This window comes from Dermochelys coriacea, chromosome 3 (assembly GCF_009764565.3).
Source record: "Dermochelys coriacea isolate rDerCor1 chromosome 3, rDerCor1.pri.v4, whole genome shotgun sequence".
NCBI classification, from domain to species: Eukaryota; Metazoa; Chordata; order Testudines; family Dermochelyidae; genus Dermochelys; species Dermochelys coriacea.
Window position 1 is genome coordinate 121,134,748 of NC_050070.1, and position 24,490 is coordinate 121,159,237.

A 24,490-nucleotide genomic window follows, 5' to 3' on the forward strand; every position below is an offset into this window, starting at 1 on the left:
CAGCTTCCCAGCCCACAGCTGCAAGGTAATGGATGTTGAGTCAGACTTGGTTTAAACCTCTTTGCTTGTTTGTTTTTGTTAAAACCACTTTAGATTCATAGATTCATAGATACTAAGGTCAGAAGGGACCATTCTGATCATCTAGTCCGACCTCCTGCACAGCGCAGGCCACAGAATCTCACCCACCCATTCCTACAAAAAACCTCACCTATGTCTGAGCTATTGAAGTCCTTAAATCATGGTTTAAAGACTTCAAGTAGCAGAGAAGCCTCCCTCAAGTCACCCATGCCCCATGCTACAGAGGAAGGCGAAAAACCTCCAGGGCCTCTCCAATCTGCCCTGGAGGAAAATTCCTTCCCGACCCCAAATATGGCGATTAGCTAAACCCTGAGCATATGGGCAAGATTCACCAGCCAGATACTACAGAAAATTCTTTCCTGGGCAACTCAGATCCCATCCATCTAATATCCCATCTCAGGGGATGAGTCCTATTTACCCTGAATATTTAAAGATCAATTACTTACCAAAATCCCATTATCCCATCATACCATCTCCTCCATAAACTTATCAAGTAGCATCTTAAAACCAGATAGATCTTTTGCCCCCACTGCTTCCCTTGGAAGGCTATTCCAAAACTTCACTCCTCTGATGGTTAAAAACCTTCGTCTGATTTCAAGTCTAAACTTTCTGGTGGCCAGTTTATACCCATTTGTTCTTGTGTCCACATTGGTGCTGAGCTGAAATAATTCCTCTCCCTCTCCTGTATTTATCCCTCTGATATATTTATAGAGAGCAATCATATCTCCCCTCAACCTTCTTTTAGTTAGGCTAAACAAGCCAAGCTCCTTAAGTCTCCTTTCATAAGACAAGTTTTCCATTCCTTGGATCATCCTAGTAGCCCTTCTCCAGTTTGAATTCATCCTTTTTGAACATGGGAGACAAGAACTGCACACAGTATTCTAGGTGAGGTCTCACCAGTGCCTTGTATAATGGTACTAAAACCTCCTTATCCCTCCTGGAAATGCCTCTCCTGATGCATCCCAAAACTGCATTAGCTTTTTTCACAGCCATATCACATTGGCAGCTCATAGTCATCCTATGATCAACCAATACTCCAAGGTCCTTCTCCTCTTCCGTTACTTCTAATTGATGCGTCCCCAACTTATAACTAAAATTCTTGTTATTAATCCCTAAATGCATAACCTTAGACTTCTCACTATTAAATTTCATCCTATTACTATTATTCCAGTTTACAAGGTCATCCAGATCCTCCTGTATAATATCCCGATCCTTCTCCGAATTGGCAATACCTCCCAGCTTTGTATCATCTGCAAACTTTATTAGCACACTCCCACTTTTTGTGCCAAGGTCAGTAATAAAAAGATTAAATAAGATTGGTCCCAAAACCGATCCCTGAGGAACTCCACTGGTAACCTCCCTCCAACCTGACAGTTCTCCTTTCAGTAGGACCCGTTGCAGTCTCCCCTTTAACCAATTCCTTATCCACCTTTTGATGTTCATATTGATCCCCATCTTCTTCAATTTAACTAATAATTCCCCATGTGGCACGGTATCAAATGCCTTACTGAAATCTAGGTAAATTAGATCCACTGCATTTCCTTTATCTAAAAAATCTGTTACTTTTTCCAAAAAGGAGATTAGGTTGGTTTGGCACGATCTACCTTTTGTAAAACCATGTTGTATTTTGTCCCATTTACCATTGACTTCAATGTCCTTAACTAATTTCTCCTTCAAAATTTTTTCCAGGACCTTGCATACTACAGATGTCAAACTAACTGGCGTGTAGTTACCCGGATCACTTTTTTTTCCTTTCTTAAGAATAGGAACTATATTAGCAATTCTCCAATCATTCAGTACTACTCCTGAGTTTACAGATTCATTAAAAATTCTTGCTAATGGGTTTGCAATTTCAGGTGCCAATTCCTTTAATATTCTTGGATGAAGATTATCTGGGCCCCCCGATTTAGTCCCATTACGCTGTTTCAGTTTCGCTTCTACCTCAGATATGGTAATATCTACCTCCATATCCTCATTCCCATTTGTCATGCTACCATTATCCCTAAGATCCTCTTTAGCCTTATTAAAGACTGAGGCAAAGTATTTGTTTAGATATTGGGCCATGCCTAGATTATCTTTAACCTCCACTCCATCCTCAGTGTTTAGCGGCCCCACTTCTTCTTTCTTAGTTTTCTTCTTATTTATATGGCTATTGAACCTTTTACTTTTGGTTTTAATTCCCTTTGCAAGGTCCAACTCTACTCGACTTTTAGCCTGTCTCACTTTATCCCTACATGTTCTGACCTCAATTAGGTAGCTTTCCTTGCTGATCTCTCCCATCTTCCACTCCCTGTATGCTTTCTGCTTCTTCTTAATCACCTCCCAAAGATGCTTGCTCATCCAGCTTGGTTTACAACTCCTTCCTATGAATTTTTTCCTCTTTCTTGGGATACAGGCTTCCGATAGCTTCTGCAGCTTTGATTTAAAGTAATCCCAGGCCTCCTCTACCTTTAGATCTATAAGTTCTTCAGTCCAATCCACTTCCCTAACTAATTTCCTTAATTTTTGAAAGTCAGCCCTTTTGAAATCAAAAACGCTAGTTGCAGATTTATTTTTGTTAATCCTTCCATTTAGTTTGAACTGAATTAGCTCATGATCACTTGAGCCAAGATTGTCCCCTACAACCATTTCTTCTATGAGGTCCTCGCTACTCACCAAAATTAAATCTAAAATGGAATCCCCTCTAGTCGGTTCAGCAACTACTTGATGAAGGAATCCATCAGCTATCACATCTAGGAAAATCTATTATTATTACTAGCACTGGTCCTCCAGTCTATATCTGGGAAGTTAAAGTCTCCCATGATCACGCAGTTTCCATTAGTATTTACTTTATTAAAAACATTAAAAAGGGCTCTATCCATATCCAAATTAGATCCCGGAGGTCTATAGCACACCCCAAGCACTATCGTAGGAGAGGCTTTACTAGTTATCTTCCCCAATGTAATTTTTGCCCAGATGGACTCTGTCTTATCCATTGCATTGCTTCTTATTTCTTTACATTCTACCTCATCATTGATATACAATGCTACTCCACCACCTTTACCTTTGTTTCTGTCTTTCCTAAAGAGCACATACCCATCAAGACCCGTAGTCCAGTCATGACTACTATTCCACCATGTTTCTGTTATCCCTATAATATCTGGTTTCACTTCCTGCACCAGTAACTCTAGTTCCTCCATTTTGTTACCTAGGCTCCTCGCATTGGTGTACAAACATCTTAATTTTTGCTGTTTGGCCTCACTCACATTTTGTACCCTATTAGGCACAGTCATTCTACAGCCAGTATAACCTATTAGACTAGTATCTAATAGTAGACTTTAACTCTGACTCTACCAAGTTTTGACACAAACAAAATCAGAACTGGTAGGCGCTACTCAGCGTAAGGGTATCAGAATCTGGTCCCCAAAGGGGATTAAACAGAGGTAGGGATTCTCCCTTGTGCTGTGTAAAGAGGTCATGAAAGTCCCAGATCTGCTGGGGGAGAATTCCCTCAGCACTGGAACCAAGCAAGACAACCATAGTCTTTCAAAAAAAAACCTCTTCAAGTCATGGCATAGGGTGCATGCTCAGAACAGGAGGGGGTAGGTCCACAGAGCAATCCTGGGCAGCTCTGCCACCCATAGGCAGCTTGGATAGGCATCTATAAGTTAGGCAGCCCACTGAGGGTCTGTGTTCCCTCAAAGAGAAACAAGAATTGCAAATTCATGGATTTTCATGAAAATTCAAAAAAGACCCCTTTCCCCAACCCATGAGTTTTATCCTGGTCTTCTAAGGGGCTCAGAACGAAATCTCAGGCAGAATGTAATTCAACAGCCCGTTTCCCCTCTACTGAGGCTGGGAGCCAGCAGCTCAGGTTTCTGGTTATTGTGACAGTACCATCCTGCTCAGTCCTCGAAGAGGTCATCTGCAAAAAGCACAAGAATCAAGACCTGCTCATTCTGTTATTAAAAAAAAAAAGAAAAGAAAACCAGCAGAAAAACAGCCTGTTTAAAAACAAAAGCATTGAGGCAGTTTGTAATACCTCATAAACAGGCAAACGTGGGTACAAAGATTTTCCTTGCAGTGCACCTTTAGCCTGAATCAAGAGCAAATCATTTTTTCTATTACACATAAATAAACATATAATTTTAATCCTTTATACTTTTTAAAAATAAAATTTGCTGAGATTTCTGATGCTAAGGCCCCCAATTCTTGCAAACATTTAGGCATGTATAACTTTATGCATTTTAGTAGTCCCACTGAAATCAAGTCAAATTACTTTGCATAACTGGGGCCTAAGTGTAGCTATAGCTACATGACAATGTTGAACTTGTTTCCTTCAACTGCTTTGAGTTATTTAACCACAACAAGAAATCATGGCATTTTGACAGCGGGAAAGAGTGTCTTTTTTGCCCTCATAACTCAAGAAAGGATTTATCTTAATCATCTAAACCAGTTTAGCTCCATCTTAAATGAAATCACCTTTGGGCTAAGATAAAGCCTGGAAAGCTCTATCCCCAAACAGGACATTTTGGAGAAAGATATGAATGAAATCCGGAGTGGGGATGGGGTGGAAGTTAGAATGGAGCCTTACTTGTAGTGTTCACTGTGAGAAGGAAAATAAACCTGAGGTTAGAGTCTCAAAAGACACCCCTCCATTACTTTCTGACATGGGACAAAAAGGTCAGTCTGCAATCTCTGCATTAGGTAAAAAGAACAGGAGTACTTGTGGCATCTTAGAGACTAACAAATTTATTAGAACATAAGCTTTCTAATAAATTTGTTAGTCTCTAGGGTGCTACAAGTACTCCTGTTCTTTTCGCGGATACAGACTAACATAGCTGCTACTCTAAACCTGTTATAGACTTCATCTATAAAATCAAATTTTCACTGGAAAAAAGACTACATACAGCTCTCAGCTCAGATTGATGCCTGTAAACTTACACTGTTGCCTTTTGAAACACACCCATTACTTGCATTTGGAGGGTGAGCAGGACCTGTGTTCTGGTCTCCATCCTGAGAGGACTAATCTGGTGTTTTAGAAATGAGCAATGGGGAGAGCAAGAGAGAGAGTGAATGGGGAAGCAAACATTAAAGGTAAAAGAACAACTGAGGAAAAAGACCAAGTCTGAAATTAAAAATGCCTTGAGGAGAAAGAGAGGGTCCGAGAGGAAAGCGAAATGTCCCAGCTATGAAGAGGGTGAGTGGGAACTATAAAAAGGATGCTGATTCTTATTTTAATGTTCTTTTTTGAAAAGGAAACAATTGCACATGCAAAACATGCACCCACAATTGCAGGGGTGCTGGAACAATGTTTATAGTGGGTGTGCTGCTGATGGAAACTATGTATTTAGTGTTTGTTATTACTACATCAAGCCAGGGGGTGCGGCAGCACACCCAGCACCCCTAGTTCCAGCACTACTGCACAACTGCACTTGTGCAAATGGGTTTTGTAATCTGCTGTCATGCCCTGTTATAGTAACTGCACTATCACAGGGTGAGCTGGCTCCTGTGACTAGATTCCTTCTCAAAGTGCAAGGGGCATGCGATGAGGGAACATGTGAGTGAGAACCAGGCCTGCTGGGAAATATGAGAATACCCTTTGTACAGTCAGGAGGGGAGGTTCAAAGGTGTGTGATGGCTGTTTGGGTAAGCTATTCTGCCACAGTGGAGAAGAGAGCTCAAAGCTGGGAGTGAGTGCTTCAGCATCCAAGCTTGGGAATAGCAAAGAAGCCTAGATAGGCAAGTTGGAAAGGGGGTTCCTAACTTGGGGAAGCCACAAGATGGTTGCCATAGGAAAAGACAGCACGAGAACTTGGGTGGCTAAGGATGTGTCTACGCAGCAAGCTGAAGATGTAAATTCCAGCTTGAGGAGACATACTCACTCTAGCTCTGATCCACCTAGCGTGCCAAAAGTAGTGCAGCTGTATCAGGAGGGGCTAGCTACCCCAAATACACACCTGTCCAAGATGCTAGGTACATACTCAGGGGTGAAAGCACCAACACAACTACACTATTTTTAGCATGTTAGTGGATCAGAGTTAGCAAAGGTATGTCACCTTAAGCTGGAATTTACACTTCCAGCTCAAAGGCAGACACACAATAGATTGGGTAGTCCAATAATACAGGATCCTAGAGCTGGTGGCCAGTAGTGGAGGGAGGACTTGGGAACTCCCTTGTGCTGCCACCTTGCAAGGTGGAGCAGCAGCCCTGTTAAAAAGAGGAAGGAATTATTTGGATCCCAGGAGGGCTTGGAAACTGTAGCCTGGGGAAAGGTGAGGGTTTGTAGTCCCTGAAGAGAGGGCAAGAGGAAGAGGCCCTTGATGGAGGACTGGGATGCCTGTTGACAAGGGGCAGGATAAATTGTGTTAACTTCATTTTAGTCTTTGTTTGGGACTTCTATTTATGCTCTGAAAAGGGTGAACTCTATTACTTAGCTGGGACATTAAATCACCTCAGTGCCAGCAAAGCACTGAAGATTCTAGCATAGGAGCACCAGAGGGGCCTATTAGTCTAGGATGGAGAAGCCAAGAGATGAGTAAATTGAGGCTATGGCAGAATGAGAGTCCAGACCAGATAAACCACTGCTACACGCCCAAACAAATGAAGACAGGCAACTGCATGCACAAGTGTTCTAAACTCTAAAAAGGTACATTCTCTCTGAGTTGGATTTTAAGCAGATTTTATGAGATGTGATGGCTGAGTGATTAAGGTGCTGGGCTACAATGCTGAAGGTCAACATTTGCATCTTGCTTGATCTTGCATTAAAAGGCCATTTCCAGTTCACCCAGCTGCAAAATTGGTACCTGATCCCTTGGGTTAGGGCAAAGGAGGTTGGATGTGATACTGGCCATATCACTTCCTTGTTTACTATGGCTATGAAACTGACATGCATGAACTATGTCGGCTTGATGTGCCATTGGCTCAAGGGAACTTTGACTTGTTCTGTGTGCAAGGAGATCTCTGCCTTTTGTGTGTGGCCCACATAAAGGCCAGGCATAGCTGTAGTCCCTGCCTTTAGGAGGATATTGCCCATGCTCCAAACCAGCCCACAAAATGACTAGAGCGACTATGCTGCGCTCCTTTAAATGCATGTAGCAGTGGATGCATTCCAACTGCATACTGGGGAGCTCTAGGAGGCATTCTGTTTCCCTAGGGCTGAGCTCCTCCTAGAGTTTCTTCTGAGGCAGTATCACTTCACACTGTCCCTGTGCCAACTATGCCTTAAAGACACAATTAAGCCCTAAATGACTTTTGTAGAAGCCAGCATTTACTTTGTTGCTTCCAGCATGTAATCATAGTCCATGCAATAACTGTGGTCATGTTACCTTGTGTTTATGCTCCTGTCAGCTCTTCCCAGCTAAGCAATGTTGGGATGGGTCAGTATTTGGATGAGAGACTGCCAAGAAACAGCTAAATAAGGCTGAAATTTGTGATGTTGACTCAATACATGGCATTCTTCCCTCTGAGTCATCACTGAATCAATGTGTTAGGCTGGTGAAAAGGACACTAGTACTGGAGGTGCTCTCCTGGGGGTAAAAAAGAAAACAAAAGTGTTCATTGAAGATCTCAGCATCCTTTTTGGAAGAGTAGGTAGGATGTTACCTCATGTGTCTTTGACCTTAAAATCACAACATTATGATTGCTGAAAATTAGCTTATAAAACTTTTCCATAAATCTATAACATTTTGTGAATAACTTTTTCACTCCAGAGTTTGATTCAGGTAACTGATAAAAATGATGATGAGCTTAAAAGAAACTTGCTGAAACATATCTAAAATAGCTTTAATATGAGGCATAAACCAAATAACGATGGTGTGGTATGAAGATTTTATTGACACTCATTTGAGGTAATCTACTCAACTAAGTTGTGGCTTCATCAACTCTGAGAAATTTTTCAATGCCAAACCTGTGCCAATAAACTTTTAGACCAAACTGCTCTATCATGTAGTAAATCATTATCTGAGGTCAGAATTATTGCACTGGAGAAAGGGATTAATTACAGAATCTAGGGAGGAAGGGGAAGTCAGTATTCTCTTGGGTTTTCTCTAGCTCTTATTATTTATTTTTAACTTTAAAATATGTTTTGGGTGTGAATTATGTGCTCATTAAATGTACCTGTGTGACAACCCTCAAGACACAGAAGTCTCCAGTTTAGCCACAAAACAGGTACAAGAAAGGCAGTACTAGTACAAGGCTCTTTTACCAACTTCACAATGTTTCCCCAATGGTGACCTGGCTTTGTGCTTACAGAATGAGGGAGCAGCATCGCTCTCTAGTGACTGGCCTATAGAACAGCTTAGAGACCATACTGGTACCAGCTAACAGAGGCTGCTACTTCAGGTTTTTGCTCAAGTGGTAGAGCCTTGTAAAGTGGAAGCTGAAGGACCTGGCTTCTCGTTCCAGCTGCACTCTATGGAGTGATTTTATCTGTTTTGCAACAGGGATTTATTACATAGATTATAAAGTCAGAAGGAACCATTGTGATCATCTAGCCAAGTGGTGCTCAAACTTTTCCTGTAGCGCCCCCCTTACCAGTAATGGAATCTGTCTGTGGCCCCCCCTCCATTACTGCACAATTAGCTCAGTAGAGAAGCTTAGGCTGACGGCAGAGCTGGGGGCAGAACGGCGGTTGGGGGAGGAGCTGGGCTAGAGGCAGAGCTGGGCTGGGGGTGGAGCAGGGGCTAGAATGGAGCTGAGGCTGGGGCTGGAGCTGGGCTGCAGGCAGAGCGGGACTAGGTGGGACTCCCGTCCTGCACTCCTTGGGGGCTAGACTGGCCCTTGTCACGTAGCCCCCGGAATGTTCCTCCACACCCCACTGGGGAGGGAGGCATGCCCCAGTCTGGGGACCACTGATCTAGTCCGACTTCCTGTATAACACCGGTCATAAGATTTCTCCAAAATAATTCTTGTTGAACTAGAGCATATCTTTTTAGAAAAAACCCATCTTGATTTAAACATTTCTGGTGATGGAAAATCCACTCCAGACCTTGAAAAATTGTTCCACTTGTTAATTACCTTAACTGTTAAAAATTGTAGACTTATTTCTGGTCTGAATTGTCTAGCTTCAGCTTCCAGTCATTGGATCATGTTATATGTTTGTCTTCTAGATTGAAAAGCCCTATATTATCAAATTTCTGTTCCTCAGGCAGGTACTTAGAGAATGATGAAGTCACCCTTAACCTTCTCTTTGTTAAATAATAGATTGAGCTCCTTGAATCTATCACTATAAAGCATGTTTTCCCATCCTTTAATCATTCTCCTGGATCTTCTCTAAATCCTTTCCAATTTCTCAACATCCCTCTTGAACTGTGGACACCAAAATTGGACACAGTATTCCAGAAGCAGTCAGACCAGTGCCAAATACGGAGGTAATACAATCTCCTACTTCAGGGGTTCTCAATCTTTTTATTTCTGAGGCCCCCTGCAACGTGTTATAAAAATTCTATAGCCCACCTGTGCCACAACAACCGGTTTTCTGTATATGCAGTAGATTAAAAGCCAGGGCTGGCATTAGGGTGTAGCAAACAGGGCAATTGCCCAGAGCCCCATGCCACAGGGGTCCCCGCGAAGCTAAGTTGCTCAGTCTTTGGCTTTCAGCCCCAGGTGGCAGGGCTTGGGCTTGGGCTTGGGCTTGGGCTTTCTTCCCTGTGCCCCAGAGCGTCTATTACTAGCCCTGCTCTCAGGTTTATTTTGGCAGACCCCCTGGAACCTGCTGGAAGCCCCCCCGAGGGCCCCTACCGTCCTACTTGATACTCCCATTTATACATCCAAGGATCACACTTGCTCTGTTAGCTACAGTTTTTCACTGGAAGCTCATGTTCAGCTGATTATTCACCATGACACTCAAGTCCCTTTCAAAGTCACTGCATCCCAGGACAGAGTCCCCCATCCTATAAGCATGGCCTGCATTCTTTGTTCATAGATGTATGTATCTAGTTCAGTGGTTCACAAATGTATTTGATTGCGCTCCCCTTCTTTGTGTCTCTAGTCAGTTTTGTGTCCCGCTGTAGCAAGGTGGTATGACTCCCCGCCGCCCCGGGGAGGATCGAGGATCGATCGAGGATCGAGCCCCTCCAACCACCAGAGTGGACGGAGCCAGGAAGCTTTGAGCCCGCCCCTCAGAGGGACAGGTGGTGACCCAGAAGCAGAAAGGCGCGACCTGGAAGTATAAAGGCGGGGCCCTCAGCGCTCACTAGAGGACTAGCCACCAGGGAGGCTGGATGTAGCCAGCCTAGCTTGCAACTGGGAAAATCCCACGGCTCCAGGTCCACCCCAAGATTGGCCGGACCTCCCCTGCGCCCACCATCCAGGGGAGTTACCGGACCTGCCCTGCACCTGCTATCCAGGGGAGTTACCAGACCTGCTGCTTGCTCGCTGCCCTGAGGAACCCATGGTGCTGGATCCCCTGGAGAGCACTGCTGCGACCCAGGTACCAGAAGGAGGGGAGTTAGGAAGCAGCCCGGGGACAGCCGACCCTAGTCTGGCTGTGACTCTGCCAGAACCCATGTCAGTGTGTTGCAGTCAGGATCCCCACTGACCCAGCACCAGGCTGGGATGCAATGGAGTGGGTGGGCCTGTGTCCCCCCCCCCCCCGTCACCCAACTTGTGCGTAGCAGTCTCCCATCTTCCAGGTCCTTGGAGGCCTGGGCTAATTCACACATGCTGTGTTGCTCAGCCCTTGCCTGAGCTACTGACTATTTGATGCCCTGCCCTGACGCAGGGCCCAGACCTACGGTGCTCAGGTCAGTTACTGCAAGGGCTGCCAAGGGAGACTCTGATGGCTGGACAAATTCCCCAAAGCTACGTGTGTGTAGCAAGCTGGTGTGGCTCCCCACTGCCCCGGAGGGGGTCAAGCCCTGGCTTAGCCCCTTTATACCACCCCAAAGTACATATTCCACTGCCCAACTCTGAAGGTAGAGTGGAGAGTAATGGCTGCTGGCCAGGCACCCAGCTCTGAAAGCAGTGCCATGCTAGCAGCAGTAGTAAGGGTGGCAATAGCAAAATTGATATTTGCACCCATTTGCCTTCCTTCTGTTCTGCTGCTGCAACCACGGAGCTGAGAGCTGGAGCTCCATGGCCTCCTCCTGGTGAGGGCTTGAAGGAAGGGGGAAATGCGAGCCCGAGCTTGGTCTGCCTCCTGGTGAGGGATCTGGGGAGATCTCTGAGGAGAGCCTGAGCCTGGGCAGCAGGGCTCCGGTTGTCAGCTCCTGGGTGACGGTGCTCCGGCTGTCCCATTTATCCCATGTCCCCACCTCCCAGGTGTGCATGACCCTTCAGCACAAGCCCCAGCCACCAGGCCCTGACCATTAGAGCTTTTTTTTAAAAAAAAATCTTATGCCTCCCTTGACACATTCCCACACCTCCCTTGGGAGATCTGCCCCATAGTTTGAGAACCACTGATCTAGATGTATTTGGCTGTATTAAAACATATATTGTTTGTTTGCAGTCAGTTTACCAAATAATCCAGCTTGCTCTGTATCCGTGATCGGTTCTCTTCATTATTTACCACTCCTACAGTCTGTGTCATCTGCACACTTGACAATGGTGGCTTTCATGAAGTGTGTACCTTGGAGGTCACCAACTCATTTCACAGAAGCCAATGAACAGCTACCAGATGGTAACAACTTTTGGTAATGATTAAGCATCCAGCTACAACAGCTTAAAAAAACAAACAAACTGAGGAAAGGCACCTGTTTACAGCATAGCTGTCCCCTGACCTGGTTAAACACTGTTAAAATGTGTAGTATTGAGAGGACCTAATTGTTTTGCAAACCAGGTTAGAACCTTATTCTTTTTGGTAAGCATTTCTATGATGAGTACTTGTGGCACCTTAGAGACTAACAAATTTATTTGAGCAAAGCTTATGCTCAAATAAATTTGTTAGTCTCTAGGATGCCACAAGTATTCCTTTTCTTTTTGCGAATTCAGACTAACACGGCTGCTACTCTGAAACCTGTCACTTCTATGATGTTTGTCACTGTAGCATTGGACAATCCAACACGCCTTAATGAATGAAACTTTATGGTATCTCGTAAACTAGAACAGTATTATTCCTGATGCCTATTGTACTCCTGGGGGAAAATCACTTAGTCTTTTTGTGCAAGCATTTTGTAGCACACTGAGGAACATAACCCTGATCTCTTGCTAACAAGCACAGTTCTTCATTCGCAGTACTATTCTTCCTCCTTAGGCTAAAGCCTTAGCTCTTCCTAATGTGGTAGTAAATCTCAAGCACAGGAAGTATGTCCTAATCAAAACTAGATAGTTATCTTAAGAATAGAACAAAAAAAAAATCTGACTAACTCAAATACATACCACAGCTGGCATTAGTTCTGGAACTCTCTGGCTATTTGGCTAAATCTCAGAAAGGTGGGAATTCAGGTCCCTTGTTTTAATATTGCCTCGCTTTCTGGTTGCCTAGCTATTCTAGAAATCTGCAATTGGGGTGTACATTCTCTATCAGCATTGCTTTCCCAGTTAGCTGACTCTTTAAATCATGAAGAGAGAAACAACTGCAGCATTTAGGTCAGTGATACACAGACTGAGGCTCATGAGCCACAAGTAGCTCTTTAATGGGTCTCCTGCGATTGTTTGTAGCACATAGTAAACAGTATTTAATTATTATCCAATCAGGATACTTTCACTATGTTATTAACCAATTGTAGTTGATAAAATAATACTTGGTTGGTCATTTTGCTGTAAGAATTTATTTTTATATAAAATATATATATAATAAAATTAGTGTGTGCAATATATCTATATCTATATCTATATCTATCTATCTATCTATATATATATATATATATCTATCTATCTATCTATCTATCTATATATATATATTTGTATTACTGTGGCTATTTTGGGTAATGTTGATTGCTAATTTGGGTCCTGAACCACGGAGGCCTGAGCATCACTTATATAGGTAGTCTCTCTCTCTCTCTCTATCTCTCTGAGAGTTACAATTCGTTCTTCCCTCTCTTCAGCAAGGAAGTATTTAGCTCCTTTTTATGTTCTGGCTTTTTCTTGATCACCTCTGAGGAAGGGGCATATGCTCACAGCCTGGTTTCAGCAAACAGTTCAGATTCTGTCTACTACACTATGTTTTATACTGGTTAATGAGCCTCCTGCTTTTGTAGCAAAGAAGGGCCGTAACCTGGACACCAACTGCTGTCCTCAAGATGAAAGGCCCTGTGTCCCATTACCAACTTTATTCTTTAGGTGCAAAGGGTTATCTTCAGCTGTCATTTGTAGTGTTTCTGATTCACAAGAGATAAGGGAAATGTCCCATATTTCACAATCAAAATATTGATGAACCTGGATACATGCTGAGGGAGGGAGATTGTCTATGAAGGGAGTTTCCAGCAGAAGAGCTGTTTACCTTCACCTTTACTGTGATCTTTTTGTCTTTGGGGATGGAGGTTTGGAGAGAAACTGCTCACAGCCTTTTTCTCAAATGTTCCCTAAAAAAGTAGTTCCCAACTCTCTGGGTAACTGTAGCAGGCTACCAGACTGAGGCCTCAACGCGACCAGTCAGAGCGTTCCACTGGGGGCTTGTCTTCGCTACTGCATTACATGGGCGCAGCTGCATTGATGCAGCAGCACCAATATAGCATAGCTGGTGAAGGATGAGCTATGCTGATGGGAGAGTGCTCTCCCATTGATATAATTACTCCACCTCAATGAGGGGCAGAAGCTATGTCAGTGGGAGATGCTGTCTTGCTGGCATAGCGCGTTTTAGACACTGCTTTAAAGTGATGATGTAACTTGCATTGCTCAGGGGGTGGCTTTTTCACACCCGGGTGACGTTAGTTACATTGACTTAAGCGGTAGCTCAGACAAGTCCTCACTCTGCAAATGAGAGACTAGGGTTTGTTAAAAAACAAACAGGGCCTTGTGAGTTCAGGCACACACAGCTGAATGGGAGGTGATCGGAAGGGAAACACAAAAGCAAGGTTGCAGCATTGTGTTGCTCATCATTTTACTGCAAGTCTTATAATGGTGGGGGGGGGTTCTTAAAGCTCCACAGGGGCTCAGGATGAGGGCATAGGAATCTGAGCCCTCACTTTTTTTTTTTAACACCTAAGTTTCTAGCTCTGAAGGCAGCATGCCTTGAAGATGGGAAAACTCTATGCACCAACATCGCATACAAAAGACCCTAACATTATTTTTAAGTTTTAGGCCACTATGTTTTTTGGGGGGGAGGAGTAGGCAGAGCGGTGATTTTGCAATACGTGGGGTTAGCAATAGCCGGCTGCCGGCACGTCCAAGTTTGCCTCCTGTCCTTGATGGCGGGCTCCTGTCCCAGCCAAACGCCAGGCTGTTGCCAGGCAGCGTGGAGCTATTTCCCGGGGTGAGCCCTGGCACGCCGGCCGGACGCGCGGCCAGCCCCACCTGGACGCGGGCAGCTCCGGCCGCGGCCACTGCGGGAGGCCGAGGGGCGGGAAAGGCGCCGGGGCCCGGGGAAGTGTGTTGGGTCATGTGGCTGCATCACGTGGAGGCGGAGCCAGGCCCAGCTGCAGCCGCCTCAGTAGCAGGGGGAGACGGAGACGGGAGCCAGCCCCAGACGCTGGGCTGCGGGCGGGGGCAGGCTGAGGCTGGGGCTGGGGCTGGAGGGAAGCGGCCAGAGGGTGGCCGCCGCCTGCTCCGCGCCCGGGAGCGGTAAGCTGGGGGGTGCGTGGGGCATGACCCTGGGCGGGGCAGAGCGAGAGCAGCGGCGATGGCCAGCGCCTGGGCTGGAGGGGGAGGCTCGCCCCGGGGGAGGGCAGCGCCGGGGCTGTCTGTGGGCGCCGGGGCTGGAGCAGGGCTGCAGCTGGCGGGCCCCCCGCGCCTGCCCCCGCACGCGGCTGGGAGGCGGCGGCGGCGGCGGCGGCGGGGGGGGGGGGGAATCTGTGCTGGTCGCTTCGCCGAGTTTGCCTCCTGTGCAAAGGGGGGGAGCGCGGAGGGGGTGGCTCAGGGAGCAGCCGGCTCCCCGGGTGAGGCTGTCACACGCACCGAGGCAGGCGGCTCCGGATCTGTTTTTCTTTTGTTCTGGCGGTGGGTGTGAAATGCATGGGCTAGCCGCGGAGATGAGGGGCGCTCGGGACCCGGGCTGCTCGGTGCTGGGTGGTCACAGACAAGCTTCTGCTTCAGCAGCAGCCGCCACCACATTTTGTCAGCAGTGTGATTGGTGCTCCAAATTAGTGTCCTGGAAAGGAGAGACCTCCTCCTCCACTCTCCTCGGACCACTACTACCCAGACTAAGGGAAGGAGAGACCAGTTGGGGGTGGTAGAATTTGTTTCTCAGGCTAATCTCCTCTACCTGCGGTTCTAGATGCAATGGACATCTGGGTAGCTCTGTTTGGGCATTTCTCTTCCTCTAATAAACTGTATTGCTTCCTATGCCCTCATCTCTCTTGTTTTTAAATGGTGCTAGTCCCGCACTTTGAAGCTCTTTGTAAGGACATTTCTGGTGGTAACTTGCACCTAGAAACCGTGGGGGAGGATGGGATACAGTGAGCAAGCGGGTGCTTTTGTGCTGGTGTGTGTGGGAAGCTGTAGTAATGTGATCCTGTGTCAGCTCTAGTCTTCCATGCAGTATCTGTAACACTAGGTTTTTGTCCATGACCTTCTTTCACTCTGGGGTTTGGAAATGTACAGAAGGATGGGGGGAATTTGCCTAGCAACTGTAATTCCTTTTCCTTCTTCTGTTTTCTGGTATGGGTATACTGAAGGGTTCAGTAAATGCCCATGTCCAGGGCACATGCTTGAGCATGATGTCCTGAAAAGTGCAGGAATTATTTGCCCGTTCAGCACTTAATATTTGAATACGAGGTCTCTAGAAGAGAGAACTGGTTTCTTAAATTTGTACTTTAAAAATGTAACTGCAGTCATATACTCTTGAAGGCAAGTCCATTCTTCCAGGCTGAAGTATGCCTGCCCAAGGAATACCCATTCATGAGCCACCCCACACAATGTTTTCAAATTAGAGGTTTTAATAAGTATTATGTACAACTGGGGTTTGTGTGTATCAGAGCTGTAAACTAGAGAGAGAGATTTTAAATGCCAGACTTCACAGACTGGTTGTGAAATTTAAGATTAGAACTGAAAGAATCTGCTGAATGATATTCACTGTATAGCATCAAAATAGCAAGTGCTTTATCATAACCCATTTTTAAAAGATTTACAGCTTTGGAGATGATTATATGAGTAAAGCATGGACCCTGAATATCTAGTGATCAGTTTTTCAATTTAAATAAAAATAGTTTGTATAAAAGGGTGATTTATGAATAGAATAAAATGAAGTTTTCATTAAATTAAGAATTTTGGTAGAATTGTTGTAATAAAATTGTTAAAAGCTATTTTTTTTCCATAACAGTAAAATCTTGGTGAACCTCAGAGATATTAGCTCTGGGTTTGATCCTGGAACCCTTCATCATGCCAGTAGTCCTTACTAATTGCACTCAACTAGATTACTTTTATGAGTAAAGGTCGCAGTAATAGACCTGTTTTTTAGTTTATAGTACAAACAGCAAACAAAGTGCAACTATATAAAATTGCTTATTTTTTATTTAAGGTGAGACCTTAATTAGAAATGTGTCCATCAGTTTTCTGTGAAATAGCAGTTTAAAAACAAACCAGGTTTGAAATGTTTTGTGTTCTGGGTTGTAAACCTGGAAGCTAGCTAATTGCTGTGACTGACTTGTTCATGGAGAAAGATTTTCATGCTACACTTTTTAGTCCCTTTTGTACAGAGTGTGAAAGTTGTTCTCACCTACTTCATTGTTGTGTAAGGATTTTAGAACAAACATATGATTACTAGATTTTAAACTACTGAATAGTTCTTGAAGTGAACTTCAGCCTGATGATGTAGTTCAGTAGGGACAACATACAGTGAGTTGAGAGAAGGAAAAAATCCAAAGTTAAAATGTATGTTTAAATGATTCAGTATTAATGTACACCCACAAAAATATTAGTGTGATTTCAATTAACGTTTTACAGATGATAAAACTGAGGGACAGAGAGAGATTAAATGACTTGCCCAAAACCAATACTGGAAGTTTGGGGCAGGGCCAATAATAGAACCCAGCTCTTTTGACTGCCATCCTTGTGTTGTAGCCACAAGACCATCGTTCTGCTCAATATAATCAGTCTTCAAATTAAAATCCATTTACAACTGATTATGAAAGTGATTTTTGTGATGTTTGAAACTACATATTACCCCTTGCACATCCAGGCTGGAAGGAAAGCCTGGCCTAATGAGTTATGCTAGGTAGGACAGACTTCACTGCCTGATGGTGGAAGGGGGCACCATGGGAGAAGTGGGCAGAAGTGATCTGATCTTGGTGCTGAGGAGTGGGGAACTAGTTAAGAATGGGCCCCATTAAAGTACCAAAAGTTACAACGGAGCAGGCTGCCACCTCAGTTGCAGAGGAGCATGGCTGTCAAGTGAGTTTTGAAAATGGTCCTGAGTTCATTTGTCAGACAAAGGGGTGAACCTGGGATGGGTGTTTACTCGAGCAGAGAGGCATGTTCAGCATCCAGCTAACTGCTTGTGTTCCCTCACTTTCAATCTTCCCTCACTTCCCAATCTTTCCCAAAAGTTGTAGAGAGCTAGGGATATAGAATCTTGCACCTATGTCTTCATTTCTCCTTTGATGTAAATCTGCTCCATGAACGCCTTTTGATGCTAGATGTGTTATATATGTGTTCTCGAATTATTGCTCTGTTTCCAACCATCACTTTCCATTGGGATATTCCTTACACCTGATTATCACAAAGTACAGTATAAGTGCATTTTAAGAATTGCTTCATTTAGGACTTTATTGGTGATAAGATAATATCTCCCCATCCACTTGACCAGTAACCCTGCCAAATAAGGAAATTAGGTTGGTCTGTCATGATTTTTTTTTTTTTTTTTAAATGTGCAGTTCCTTCAGCGGAGCTAGTCAGAAGGCAGGCTTACAGCTGTCTTCATCAGTGCCTGCATCAAAGGAATCCCTTCTCTGGATAGATGTGGGGCCTTTAGAGCCTTTTAATGCTGCTCCAGCCCTCTTCCTCAGCATAAAGGGGCTCATGTGGTCATGAGGTTCTTGCCCAACAACATCTGACAAAATGAACTAGATAAAGCAGTTAAAACTGGTTGAGTACTAGGAAAACATATTTATTGAATACATGTATTAGATGAATATTGTCATTATTAGCTGAGCAATTATGTGATTGAAAAACTGCTAAATTAGCTGACTAATCATGGAATAGTAGTAAACCAGCACCAGTTGCATGTGTTTCCAAGTGAGAATACCTGTAGCAATTTTTCTAGGAAGGAATGGGACAAGTATATAGGGTGGGGTAATCCCAAAGATACGGAACTCCCGTTATGAATCCTAATCAGCCACAGTGAATAACAATTATTTTGTATCTCTAACAACTAAAATCTCTGTGTGGTACTATTAAAAGCAAATAAGAATTTTAAAATGGGGTGATTCAATCCTCTGTTTCTCAGAGCTGCACGTCTTGGAGAGGTCACAGTCTTCATTGGTGTGCCCATCACATACTGCCAGCATACTAAAGAGATGTTTCTTTTTTTTTTTACCAAGTAAATATCTGTGCAGAACATATCTAGTCCATAAAACTCTAACACCATACCACATCATTCACCAGAGAAGCATGGGAGCTTTGGTTCAGGAAGCCTGCCTCCTGGAATCTCAGTTGGGAAAGGGGTTAGTACCCCTTGTAGAAATTATAGTCTGGGTTCACTACTAGTGCTAGTTTATCTATTGCACTAGAAGGCCCCACTATCTTTACGTCCAGAGGTCTGCGGCTTCAAGAATATCTTTTTATTAATACAGAGTTTTGTGTGGAAATACTTGTTACTATGAATAAATGAAATACGAGAGCACTGAGTGAGGATAATGTTGTTGTGGGGGAGGGGGGAAGAGGGATTATCTGAAAAGTCTTGTAAGAACAATTTTGTTTTCACTACCAACTGTGTTGGTGGTTTTTGTGATGGTTATTTATAAGAGAGCAGATGGCTGGAATGGCATTGGTGGGAGTCCTGGGCTGAAGACGACTGATGGTGACCTAAAAATTGCTTAAGATGCAGTACTAGGGTTGTGCAGAATGCAAAAAACAAGTTCTTCGAGATTTTACTGATGCTAAATAGATTTATTCCATGGGTTGGATAGCTTGCTTAGTCCAGGCCCTTCTTCCAGAGGCTGATTCAAGTGCCTTCTGTTGGGAGGAAACTTTGAGCTGTTTTATACTGAAAGTAGCTATGATTCAGACTGAGATGTCCACTGCTGTTGGAACAGAGCAGGATGTTCTCTATTTGAATTTATGCTGGTGGTGTTCACTGAATTTCTGGAGTTACTGGGATAACTTTTTGTTCCACAGTCTGTGTTCTGTGTCCTTCAAAGGATAGCAGGAAAGAACAAGGACCTCTACTGGTGGAAATGGTTGACAGGTCCTTTTAAGGAGGGCAGAATGCACACTCTTGTAAGGAAACATACATACAAACTTTGCATGTAAAACCATTGCTTGACTATGATAGTCTGAGCAGCTGTAGATTTGTTTGTCTTCCATTTTTGGTTGAGATTATGGAGAAGGGTACGGTGAGACAGTGAGTACCTAGAAAGTTCAGATCAGCTTGTCCCTTGTTATGCTACCTTTAGTCCTTGTTATGACACTAAGGCTGTGTCTATACTACATGGTTAAATTGACACAAGTTATGCTGACGATCATAAACCATTATAATGAAAGCACTTGAGCATGTTCACACAATGCTCCTTGTGTCGGTGGAGTGCATCCACAGTTGGTGCTTTAGCATTGAGAGCGAGGAGTGCACTGTGGGTAGCTATTTTACTGTGCAACTTGTCATTTCCTGCAGCTAGGAGTTGTGGTAATGGGGAGTGGATTGCAGTGCATCGTGGATGCAGGCTCACCATCCCATAATGCAGTTTTTTCTGTCCCATCATTCCATGGGCTTCTGACTGCGTTTTGTGCTGTCTTTCAACAGCCCCTGTAAACTGTGTGCCTGCCATCTCTGCCGACTGCTCACCAGTCTTGTGATAAGTATTATGAACACAGTGTGGCTGATCATGCAGTATTTCATGAGCTGCGAATCTGAACTGGAATTCCTGGTGCCTGCCCTGCTGTGTATCATGGAAAGAAACAACCTCAGGTTACTTTTGGTATTTAGAGAGCAGCTGCACACGGTGGACTGTCACTATTGGGCTCGGGGAAACAAGCAGTGTTATGCACTTCTGGGATGACAAGCAGTAGCTGCAGAACTTTTGAATGCGCGAAACCACCTTCTGGAACTGTATGTGTAGTGTGTAGCTTGCCCTTGCCCTGTGGCGCAAGGGCATCAAAATGAGAGCTGTCGTCTTGGTGGAGAATCATGTGGTAGTTGTTGTGTGGAAGCTGGCAACTCAAGTGTAGAGGGCCATTAATCCCATCCTGCTAAGAAGAGCTGTGACTCTAGGAAATGTGCATGAAATAGTGGATGGCTTTGCAGCGATGGGTTTCCCTAACTGCGGCGGGGCGATAGATGACACGCATATCCTAATTTTGGCCCCAGACCATCTTGCGACAGAGTACGTCAATAGAAAGGTCTACTTCTCTATGGTATTGCAGGTGCTGGTGGATCACTGGGGTCATTTCACTGATATCAACGCGGGGTGGTCAGGGAAGGTGCTTGACGCACGCATCTTCAGGAACACTGGCCTGTATGGAAAGCTGCAAGAAGGAACTTTCTTTCCAGACCAGAAGATTGCAATGGGGGATGTTGAAGTGCCCATAGTGATCCTGGGAGACCCAGTGTACCCCTTACTCTCGTGTCTCGTGAAGCCTTACACTGGATACTCCTGTACCAAAAACTAAAAAATTCTGTGCACAGTATTTTAAAATTCTGCATAATTTGTCAGAATAACACTATGTAATCACAGACAAGAAACATTGCCCCAGGAGTAGAGAGTTAAAGAAACCCGTAGGACAACTAAGTTCCTGTTTCTCCGCCCCCTTCCTCCCTGAGCCCAGCCGCAGCGTGACCCCCCAGCTCAGACCCGCACTCCCTTATTGTCAGAGCCCAGCTGTGGGGTACCCCCCGCAGCCCAGACACTTGCACTCACCCTCTCCCTTCCAGAGCTCAGGGATCCAGAGGGAGAACAGCCTGATGCTGGGTCCTGGGCTTGTGTGGAGTTTCCTGTGTGCCACTTCCTTCCTTTAGGGTGTGCTGGAAAGTGCAGCTGCCTGGAACCTTCCAGCTTCGACCCCTCCTCCTGGCAGGGTCTTCTGTTTGCATTGCCGGGTTCAGCGGACCCTACTGGCAACCAGCAGCAGTGCAGCCCATTTCTATGGGCCAGGGGGAGGGGAAGAAATTCTGCACAGAACATTAATTTCTGCACAAATTCTGTATTACGCAGTGGGGCAGAATTCCCCCAGGAGTAACCAGAAACCTTGACAGCAGCAAGGAGCACTTCAACAACAAGCTGAGCAGGTGCAGAATGACCACTAATTGTGAGTTTGGCAGATTAAAAACTTGCTGACACTGCCTTTATGGCAGGTTAGATCTCTGTGAGGAGCCTGTTTCCATGGTCATAGCAGCCTGGTGTACTCTGCATAATATTTGTGAAGCTAAGGGGGAAAAGTTTCCACAGGGGTGGAGTGTCGAGGCTGATGACTGATTTTGAGCAGCCAGATACCAGGGCTATTAGAGGGCTATTTGAATCAGGGAGACTTTGAAGTAGCATTTTTGACAATGAGCCCCAGTAATGTAGTCTGTGTAATGCATTCAGCCAGGTTCTGTTTGTTTGTTTGCCTGGAATGACCCTTGTGCTGATTGCTTCCTGAGCGTGATTTGTAACCTGCAAATGTGCCAGTTGCCTCTGTGTATGGATTCCAGTAGCAAATACCATATGTAGAAAGAAAACGAATCTTTATTTTTCTTTCCGAGTACATTTTTATTAAACGGCAGTAACCAATACGCAGCATTTGATTTCTTGCAAGGGACATGCCATTTAAGAGCACTCCCTTAATGTAGGCTCTCATAGCTGTGTACAAGTCCAGCTGTCCTTAGGGAACCTGTCCGAAGGGGTGGTGTGAAAAGGCTACTGTGATGGGCCAGAAACATGCAAGGAATGCGTGTGAGGAGTTTGGGGAGGGTATGGCACGCAGTCCTGTATAGGCTGCAAGGGGAGGAGAGCGCACACATTTTCTGACTGCAGCGCAGTCGGGGACTTCAGCATCTCTGTTTGGTCCTCCATCAGTTTTATCTTTTGCTCCTCTCCCAGTATAATATGCACCGGGCCCTGCTTCCTCTCTAGGCTACCTATTTTCAGTTTTTCATTAACTGTCTCTTTCCATGCCCTGTGGTCATGATCTGGGGCAGCAGACAATTGGAGCACTCCCCTAAACATGTCCTCCTTACTTCTTCTGGTTGCCCCCTCATCTGATGGAGATGCCTTGCTGGTGTGTAAGGGGTTTCTCTTGAGGGCACATCTGCAGAAACACAATAAACAGAGGCAGTGTTGTGAGTGCATTCACAGCATTGAATCATTTTATAGTTAAATACATCTTTCTCCCTCTCCCTTGGCAAGCACGCAGCTCGGCAAGTGCCCTCAACATGGTGAGTTCGGCCCAGGGGGTTGGTAAAGGTCCAAGATGGGGCAAAGAATCTAAGTGGCTTTTTTTAAGGGGATCACAGCAAGCACCTAGGGACACTATTGTATATTCTACCACCATTTTCCACATGTGGATTAATTGAAGCCGTTAGCTCACTCCTGAGGGTAAAAAAGGATGCATCTCCTGCATGTGTCCGGCTTCAGACTGGGTCCCTATGCTGCTCATTTGTGTGCTGCTTTGGGCCCTGAACAAATGATTGCTGATAGGTGTGGCAAAGTTCCCTACTGCGGGGGAAGAAACAAAGTGGTTTTGCCAAGGAACCTTCGGCAGAGGATTGGCGAGTACCTCCAGGAAAGTTTCCTAGAGATCTCTCTGGAGGATTCCCATGAAATTTTGGTGTGCATTATCAAACTTTTCTGCAGGGCCCCCACTGCATAGGGGAATGGGAAGCACACGCAAATGGTGCTAGTCTTTTACATTTCTATCCCTTAACCCTCTTCTAGCATATAACGAAACAAAGGAAAGTTCTACCTCATGTAACCGAGCAGTATCAAATCAAAATGAGCACTTACCAGAGTTTCCCCTCTCCTGTATCATGCGTGGCAGAGCTGGAGTGCTGGGACTGACTCGAACCCTCCAGAATTGAGAAGAGGTCCTGGCTTGCCATGCTATCGGATGACCCTGTTGCCTATCCCACCTCATCCTCCAGCTCCATTTCCTCATCCACCACTTTTGTCCTCAGGTTGAGTCTGCTGGCTACTGTCTCCAGTCCCCTGAAGTATCCACAGGGCTTTTGGTGGCAGAGGTGGGGTGGCCGCCAAGGATGGTGTCCAGTTTTTTGTAGAAGTGGCAGGTCTTTGGTGCAGCACCAGAGCTACAGTATGCCTCCCTTGCCTTCTGGTATGTCTGCCTCAGCTCCTTGATCTTTGGACGGCACTGATGCATGTCCAGTTCATGGCCCTTCCCCAACATGCCACAAGAAATCTACCTGTAGGTATCGAAGTTCCTACAGCTGGAGCAGAGCTGGGACTGCACAGCCTCCTCTCCCCACAGACCCAGCAGATCCAAAAACTCTGGTGTACTCCAAGCGGGAGAACATTTGCTGCATGGAGCCGTCATGGTCAGCTGGGAAGATGTGATGTGAGCTCTCCATGCTGAGCAAACAGGAAATGGAATTTCAAAATTTCCTGGTCCTTTAATGTGGGAAGGGCATATGCCTGTGTACCTGGCTGCAGGGCAGTGGAGTTCGAACTGCTGACCAGAGTGGTCAGGATGGGCATTGTTGGATACATCCTGGAGGCCATTTTTGGCAACATAAGCAAGTGCAGTGTCTTCGCTGACAGTGTATTGATATAACTTGTTGCAAAAAGCACTTGTTGAGGTGGTTTTATTTTGTCAGTGTGGCAAGAGTATTAAATTGGCTGGAGGAGCATTGTAGTGTGTACGCCTCCACTGTTTTGTCAACAAAACTGTGTAGTGTAGACAAGGCCTGAGCCTGCACTGATGATTGGGTGTCCCTGCTGATATTAGTGGACTGACCATTGATTGTGAGAGATGGTGTTGACTCCTGCTTTGGTTTGTGGGCAAGTAGACAGAGCTTTGTTCCTTTTGAGTGATCCCAGAGAGTGAGTAATTTTCTGTCCTGAGGACTCTGGTGTAGGGTGGGTTAGAGCTTGTCACCTCTCCTCCTGGATGGGTTAATGTGGAGAGATGGCTTGATAGAGCTTCATTATGCTGATAATATTCAGATCTCTCTGCATTTTCATGACCCCAGATGTTGTGGTTGAATCGTAGTGATTGTGGCTTGGATAAGAGTGGGCTGGCTGAGAGTCAA

At 45.1% G+C, this 24,490-nt stretch overlaps 1 protein-coding gene and 1 long non-coding RNA gene across 7 annotated transcripts in view; one reads left to right on the forward strand and one right to left on the reverse strand.

The window, feature by feature from the left end:
* Nucleotides 1–600: 600 nt before the first annotated feature.
* On the reverse strand, nucleotides 601–23,226 carry LOC122459634. The gene is made up of 3 exons (XR_006280449.1): nucleotides 23,088–23,226; nucleotides 6,317–6,322; nucleotides 601–610 (listed from the first exon to the last, which is right to left on the reverse strand). It is a non-coding gene; the product is annotated as an uncharacterized LOC122459634 (long non-coding RNA).
* The window catches only part of TULP4 (TUB like protein 4), a 273,173-nt gene continuing 258,938 nt past the window's right edge, over nucleotides 10,256–24,490 (forward strand). For 3 of the 6 annotated variants that reach the window (XM_038394356.2, XM_038394363.2, XM_038394362.2), the window contains exon 1: nucleotides 14,401–14,718. The gene's annotated coding sequence lies outside the window, so the exon portion shown is untranslated. Of the gene's footprint in view, nucleotides 10,490–14,400; nucleotides 14,719–15,008; nucleotides 15,326–24,490 lie in introns of those variants that run through there. The other 3 variants (XM_038394358.2, XM_038394361.2, XM_043512249.1) reach the window with 3 other exon arrangements.